Here is an 8,326-nt window from a genome sequence, read left to right on the forward strand (position 1 = left end):
TGATCTTATAAAGATCATACATGGAGAGATAGATTACCCACATAGCTATCGGTAAAGCCTTCAGCCTCAGGGGAGACGCGGTGGAGTCGATGGAGATGGCTCCGGGGGCAAATCCCCGTCCCGGCAGCGTGCCGGAAAAAAGACTTCTGTTTCGCGAATCTTGTCTGCGACAGTGGCGGAGCTATGGAACTTTTCGTGGGCGGATGCTGATTGATTTAGGGTTTTTGCATTGGGAGGCATTTATAGGCGGAAGGGTAAGGTCGTTGGAGGCCAGGTGGCCCCATACCACCCTAGGCGCGGGCCAGGGCCAGGCCGCGCCTAGGCATGGTCTGGCTACCCTGTGGCCCCCCCTTCGTCTCTCCTCCGGACTTCGTCTTCGTTACAGAAAAATAAGATCTTCGGTTTTTCGTTTCATCCAATTCCGAGAATATTTATTGTACAACTTTTCTGAAATACAAAACAGCAGAAAATAGGTAACTGACACTGTGGCATCTTCTCAATAGGTTAGTGCCGGAAAATGTATAAAAGTGCAACGAAGTGTAAACAAAACATATAGCAATTAGTGTAAAACAAGCATGGAGCATCAAAAATTATAGATACGTTTGCAACGTATCACCGGTGCACACCGGATACTAGTCCAAGGAACCTAGAGGTTCGCTCGGTGGACGCCCGGTGCCACGCCCGGTTTCTGCCGGCCGACCCAGTCTAGGGCCCGGTCCCGCCGGACCATACGCCGGCCTGACCAAGTCCGAACCAAAATTGCCCGAACCTGTTCCAGGTCGGTTTGTACCCCTAGTTTTCGACCCCTGGTCATCCTGGATCCCTATATAAGTGCCAAGGACGCCCCCATATTAGGTTTAGATCATGTTTAAGATAAACCCTAGTTCACAGTTGATTGCTACGCAACTCTATTGAATTCTATACACCAATTCGCATCGATCTAGTGTTTTGCTACTGAAAGTTTGTGTGATCTGCTGTTCCATTGGTGATGTAGCCCCTCCTAAGGACGACACTACACCAAGACCAACGAGTTCCCCAAGTGGACCCATGACTCGAGCTCGGGTGAAAGCCCTACATGAAAAGGTGAACTCAATCCTCTCTACGCTCGATCTTGAAACTACTTTGGATGGAATGCTACCTCATGCCGATACTCTTTGTTTATCAGATACGAGCCTCGAGAGAAGGACGTCGCAGGAGACCCGAAGCTGTACAAGGAAGAAGAAGAAGAAGTGATTCAGCCGGAGACTTTCACCCAGGACCGGCACTACCTGCCTCAACGCCCCAGCACTGCCGACCTCGACACCCCGGCACTTCCGGCCTCCAATCGCCGGCAATGCCGGCCTGCTCACCCCGGCACTGCCGGTCACCAGACGCCGGCACTGCTGGCCCCACTTGCTGATGACGCGATGAAGACCCAGGGCCGGCATCGCGCCGCCCCAATACAACCAGCACTGCCGGGCCCACCGACACTGCTGCTCCGAGAACGCCGGCACTTCCGGCCCCTCCCGAGTTGACTTCATCCGGAACGTTTATTTGTCATCTATGGACCAGGATACTTTCTGTAATGCACATTTTACCCCTGTACGAATCTGGACCTATAAGTACCTCATCCCTTCCTCCAGATTAGGGTTAGACAAGATTTGGCTTAAACTACTTTGAGCTTTGTCTCCCTAGAACTATGTTCTTTGTATCAAGGCACTCTTGAAGGATTTCTGCTCTTCATGGATGATTCAAGGCTTCTACCTCTTTCATCCAAGTTCTAGTTGGATCTCCTCACCAATCTCTCACTTCTTAGATTCTACCCAAGGGTCTCTCTAAGAAGTGGTTCTATTGGCTTGGTCTAACCTACCAAGGGAGTAAATTTGGTTTGTGTTGGGTTGTGTGTGTTTTGATTTGTGTTTGTGTGAGTTCTTCCTCTTTCCCATCTCTCCCCATCCACTCACTTGGTCAAATTCATGGGATCTGGGCACATCCTAGCCCTTAGGCCTCATCAAATGGTATCAGCAGCTCTTGGTTAACCCAGATTTGACCCCCATCCATCCAATTTCACCCCAAAAAAAATTTCAAAAAATTCCCCAAAAATAGCCCAAAATTGCCTTTGGTCAGATCTGTGATTTTGTTGCGTTTTTAGTGGTTTTGATCCATGGATTTCGTGCCCCTCTGGTTGATCTACGTTTCCCCCACTTTCTAGACCTCAATTCCATCGATTTTTGACGTTTTGGTCGGATTTGGTCCGCAAATCGCGAAGAACAGTTCGAGCTGTTCATCAGGGACCGGCATCGCCGCCACGCCGTGCCAGCACCGCCGCCGCATCCAGGCCGGCACTACCGCCCAGGCCGGCACTACCGCCCCAACCAGGTCGGCACTGCCGCCGGAAACAAGCCAAGCTCGCCAAGCCCATTTCGACCACAACTTCACCTTTGTGTTTGCTTGTTCTGGTTTGAGTGCCTTTTGTGTAAAACTAACCCGCAGCTACGACGCAAGCGACGACACTCTTGGCACCCCGACTTGCAAACGTACTCTTGATCCCACCACCATATTGCAAGTTGCGTGATCATCACCGCCTACACCACATCTAGGTATAACTTGCAACTCCTTTTTCCTTTGCGATCCAAACCTCCCGAGCATTGCTTGTCAAGTGTTGCGAGACATTACCCGTGGCCCCGATTGTGAGGTTATGTGAGTAGTGTGGAGTCAAACTTATAAGCAAAACTCGTGTGTCAAAGTAGCAAAAGCGAGGCTAACGCTAACATAGTGCGAGAAAAAGCCCGGCAAAACACAAAAAGAGTCCACGTGTTATCATAACAAAAGTGTGCAAGTGCCACCCAATACAAAAGAGTAAAAGCTTTTAAGCAAAAGAGAGAGACGAGAAGAGAGGCCGCGTGTAAATCTTGCTGTCTCTTCGTTGCAACCAAAGCTTTGGCTCTCCTTGTGTTAGTGTGACACCGGGCACCACCTTGTTGGTTGGTTCTTGTGTTTTTCCGCCCATTCCTTGGTTGCACTAACCCCATTTATCTCGTGTGTGCGTTCCACATCTTTCGTGTTTTCGTGATCACCATTTGGACATTTGATTTTTGGAGCTTACCCACTTTTAACAATGCACTTGATCTCGGATTTCATCATTTGGTTTTCCACCACCCTCACCCACCACCATATTTGCTAGCTTTTGCGTGTGTTTTTGTGTGTGTAACCCAACACAAATCGATTTGCTCTTGGTATTGTTAATTGACCCAATTCCATCACTTCAAGGTAAGACCCGAAGGTAGTTTCTCCACTAACCACCACCATATAGCTATTGCCTTGATCTCATGGATAGGAGCGGATAAAAGCCGAAGGACGACGGAGTCCTCCACAACACCGAGAGGTTGGTTACACAACACAACCTATGGACTCAACGCCAAGAGTTCAAGGAGCAACTCACTTTGTTTGAGACACGCATCGACGAGCAATATGAAGAAGTGGCGCACAACTTCACCGTTGTGAACCAAGGCATGTCTCTACTTCGTGAAGCCACGGACAACTTGAATCATCAAGTGGCGGCAAATGATGCGAACATGGAGCGGCGCATGGATGGCCTCGAGCGCGCCATCAACAACTTGGGTCGCCATCGCCGACACCGCTCTACTTCCTCATCATCAAGCTCGTCACAAGATTACTATTCTCATGATCGTCATACGTCCTCAAGCTCCAACTCAAGGCATGGAGACCATAATCGACCTCGTCGACCACACGATCGCCATGAAGACTCACGCTCCAACTCGAGGCGAGGAGAGTTTCATCGCCATGCTCGTCCTCATGAACGCCCTCCGCAAGAAGAAGTACTACAACAAGACCGCCATCAACATGATCGCCATGCTGATAGGGCAAAGGTGTCCGATCTTTCGATGAGATGAAGATAAATCGATTTGTTGGTGGAGTTCGTGCTTGACGATCCGACTACACGTGCAAAGCTCGTGCGCCAATGCAATCGCTAGGACAATCTCCGGAAGTTACTGATCTTGCGGGAGCTCGATCAGCCTGACCAGCAAGGGTCTTAATTCCTACCTGAAATCGAGAACAAGTAAGAACTAAAGATGCAATCAGAATATTGCGGATATAGATGAAAGCTTGATTGATAATGGTGGGATTCCGAATAGTCGGTCTTGTTCGGGCGTTGGCCTCAAAAGAAGTACACATAGTTGCAGCAATTGGCTAACTTTTAATCTAATCAAAATCCAAGTTCTAATGACGGCTACAGAGGGATATATATGGGGGAAGTGAAGAGATTTTCGTCCAACCAGCTAGGGTTGGCCAAAAACACCCCTAAATGGGCCTTCCTCCACTTATATGGCCTCTTAAAATTCCCTAAAATACCTAATCCGAAAATACATGAGCCTGGCCCATTAAATAAGGTGACGCAGCACCAAAAATAACTCTTTGGATGAATTTTATGATGGAGTAACTTGTATAATTCATCCAAGCATCGTTGCTTCACTATGGTGGCTTCAATGTTCTGAAATCCTCGGTTGCAACGCCATCCTGAATCCTTGCAGGTCTGCTGCCATCTCCATGCATGTTCCTAATCCAATGCTTGGCGTCCATACTAGATCCATTCCTAAATAATATAAATACATTTGATTTAGGCGGCATCATATTCTCATATATATTAGGAAGGATTCCTAGTAACGAAGGTACCTGAGATGTGGTTGTAGGAGTATTGGTTGTATCTATCATAGCGATATCCTCATCATCCTCCCCTACTTGAATTGATGTTGTCCTCGACGTAGTCTCATCTTTTGCACCAAAATATGCCTTCAAATCGCAGGTAATCATGTCCTCCTCATCCTCCCTTTCTTGAAAGAAAAGCCGTCCTCGGCGATGTTTATTATGTAAACATGCTAACAAAAGAGACAAGGTATATGCATGGTATATGTATATGTCATCCGTTTTAACAGATCTCTCATCTTTCCCATTTAAGTTTGTACATATTCCAGTATTGTAGTAGTGTAGAAGCTTATTAGTCCCCATTAAACATTTATCACAACTCAATTTGCAGATATAAGTGAAGCACATATTAACTCCTTTCAAATTATAATGCTCATCATTAAACCATCCCAAAGTTGGTAAACCAAAATGTAAGTTCTCAAATTTACTATCCACACAATGTTGAATTAAACAATTTTGCAGCAAGTTATTTGGCATAGAATAAATACCAACATTGGATGTCATATCAAAATGAGAAAGCATATTCACAAATTCAGGTTTGTTGGAACATCGACTAGAAGAATCTTCACACGTGATTCAAATCCTATGTACCATAAAAATATCCGCTATGTCCTCATCACATGCCCACCATGGGCGTGACGACCAACCTCACGACAACGTCCTCCACAACATGGAACCGGCACCTCATCGTGAGCCCCATGTTGATGCTCAAGACGAAGGTCATCAAGCTCAACCGCGACGTGATCTCCGCAATCACCCACGCCAACAACAACATGGAAGAGGAGACCCGGACATGTCTCAAAAGGAGGCCATCGACAATGGACGTCGTCAACACCCTCGCCAAGATCTTCGACAACACCGTCATCGTGAACCAAGTGAAGCTAGTGTTCAAATGCTACACCAACCCAATGCTATGGTTAGTCGTGGAAGACCCCCGCACCCACCTCAAACCGCAAGAGATGAAGGCATCTGCCCTCGCCGATGGAACTTGGAAGATGAAGAGAACATGTATGGAAAGCTCAAGTTCAGCATGCCCAAGTTCAAAGGTGAAGACGATGCCGAGGCTTATCTCTCATGGGCACTCAAAGTCGACAAGATCTTCCGCATCCACAACTACTCTGGTGCCAAGAAAGTGGCCATGGCATCTCTTGAGTTTGAAGACGATGCAAACACATGGTGGGAGCAAGTAGTCACTTTAAGGGAAGAAAAGGGTGAAGACCCAATTGACACTTGGGAAGAGATGAAGGAAGAGATGCAAGCTCGCTTTGTGCCCGCCCACTACAAGACCGATCTCTTCAACAAGTTACAACAATTGAAGAAAGGCACCAAGACCGTCGAGGAGTTCTTCAAGGAGATGGAGTTAACTATGATGCGAGCCAATATCCAAGAATCCGAGAACCAAACTATTGCTAGGTTCTTCAATGGCCTCAATTACCCAATCAAGAGGATAGTTGAATTCCAACCATACTCCAACATGGTTGAGTTGGTACACCAAGCTTCCAAGGCCGTGCGTCAAGTGAAGGAGGACATCAAGTACTCCAAGCCAAGTCATACTTTCCATCCAAGCTCGCAACAACCGATCCTCCAACAAGTGCCAAGCCATCTGTTTCCTCTACAACATCCAAGCAAACGACTATCCAAAGTCGCTTAAAGCAACCGGTGACTTCCACCTCCTCCTCAAAGGCCTCTACGGGACCCTCCAATGTCACTTGCTTCAAGTGTGGCACACAAGGCCACAAGTCCTTCGAGTGCAAGAATACCAAGGTTATGATCACTATGGAGAATGGCGACATAGAGACACTAAGTGAAGGCGAATATGAAGCCCTTGTGCAAGCGGCCGTAGCTAATGAGGAATATTATGATGAAGATTGTGGAGAAGACCCTCTCTTATGTGTCCATGACACAAGTCTCTCACTTGTGGTCACAAGGGTGCTCACGACTCAACCATAAGCTATAGAAGACCAACGTTGCAACATTTTCCAAACCCGTGCCGGAATTGGAGGAAAGTGTAACGGCTCCGGGTAGTACCCCTATTAGATTATGCTTGTTTTTCTTTTGTGCATCATCATGTCATCATGCATCATATCATCCATGCTTTTAACAAATAAAATTATTTTTATAAACTCTACTTTATTTTATTCTTGTATGGTTTATAAAACCCACCATCGATTCTTTTCTTAGTTAATAAAGCTCCAAAACAAATATTTTCGATACCTTGTAAACTTGTTTTAAATTAAACAAAATTAAAGTTTTCAAATGTTTTATAAAATCTGTCCACCTCTTCCTTATTTTCTTGCTTTCTTTCCCCTCGCGCTCTCTGCTCTCCGTGGTTTGTTTTCTTCTTCTATTTCTTCCATGCTATATGGCAGACTCCAATGTTTCTCAAAAATGGTTCGGCTCCTTTCTTCATGCGAGCTTCTTTCTCAGCGCACCTACGTTTTAAGACCACCAGCCCAACCCAACACCTGCAGAAAATCCAGCTCTTGTTCTCACGTTCATCTTCTTCACTGTACGGCAAGCATCCCACCGGTGCCACGTCTTGTACCTGGGGATGGGACGGACGTCCTTGTCTCTGGCCGCCTATAAGACTCCCTGCAACCCTAGCTGCTCTCCTTCCTCCTCTACAGCGCCGCCACCTCTCTGTCTCCTCCCAAAAACGCTACCCGAGAAACAACACCACCGTCGTCTACCTCCCGACGTCGGCGCCACGGTTGCCGTCCTCGCGACCTGAGCGTTGGAACGGAACCGCCACGGCTCCCTCTTCCTCAACCTCTGCTTCACGGAGCTGTACATGCCAAGATCTGCTCGAGTTCGACACCATCTGCTTCGTCTACGTCTCGGCCATCTCGTCTTCCTCGTCGCCGGCGACCTTCTCTGCCGCTTCCTCCTCGTCTCCGACCACCCCAGGGTGAGCAGCGTCAGAAACTTCTCCTCCTCCCCCTCGCATGGTCCCTGCATCCTCGAACGTGAGAAGAAATCAAACGGAGACGAACACGAAAACACACCGTTTTATTCTGTTTCACGGTCCTATCTTTCGACGAAGATCCCCGGCGAACCAGACCATCCCAGCACGAGCGGTTTATTTCCTTAGATGCACAACATCACCCTCTTTCTGTTGATCTTTGATTCGCCCAGAACGGTGCAGTATAGGCGACGCCATCGTGGACCAAAGTTTGATCCAGAAATCAGTTTTTCAGTTTTCAGCTGTTCCTCGCCGTGTCGCTGATCCGTTTTCCGACGAAGCCCACCGGCGTTCCAGGTCATTTCAGCACGCTCGTTTGATACCATCAGAAGCACGACATCTTCCTCTCTCTCCTGGTTTTCGAATCATCCAAATCAGAGCAGTAACGGCGTCACCATCTTCATTCAAAGTCGGTTCCAGAAAAACAGTTTCTGTTTTCGGTTTTTCAGTTTTCAGTTCGCTGTTTCGTCTGTCCGTTTTCCGGCGAGTTTCGCCGTCGTCTCCGTGGTCCGTTTCCGACCAAACTCGTCCCATTCGAACCATGCCACATCCCTCTTGCTCAACTTCTTTAGTTACGTTCAAAACCGTGCCCAGATTCGCCGATGCCGTCACTTTAAAATCCGTGCACTTCGCTGTCTACAGGAAATCGCTAGTGTCAAT

This window comes from Lolium rigidum, chromosome 3, assembly GCF_022539505.1.
Source record: "Lolium rigidum isolate FL_2022 chromosome 3, APGP_CSIRO_Lrig_0.1, whole genome shotgun sequence".
Taxonomy (NCBI): Eukaryota; Viridiplantae; Streptophyta; class Magnoliopsida; order Poales; family Poaceae; genus Lolium; species Lolium rigidum.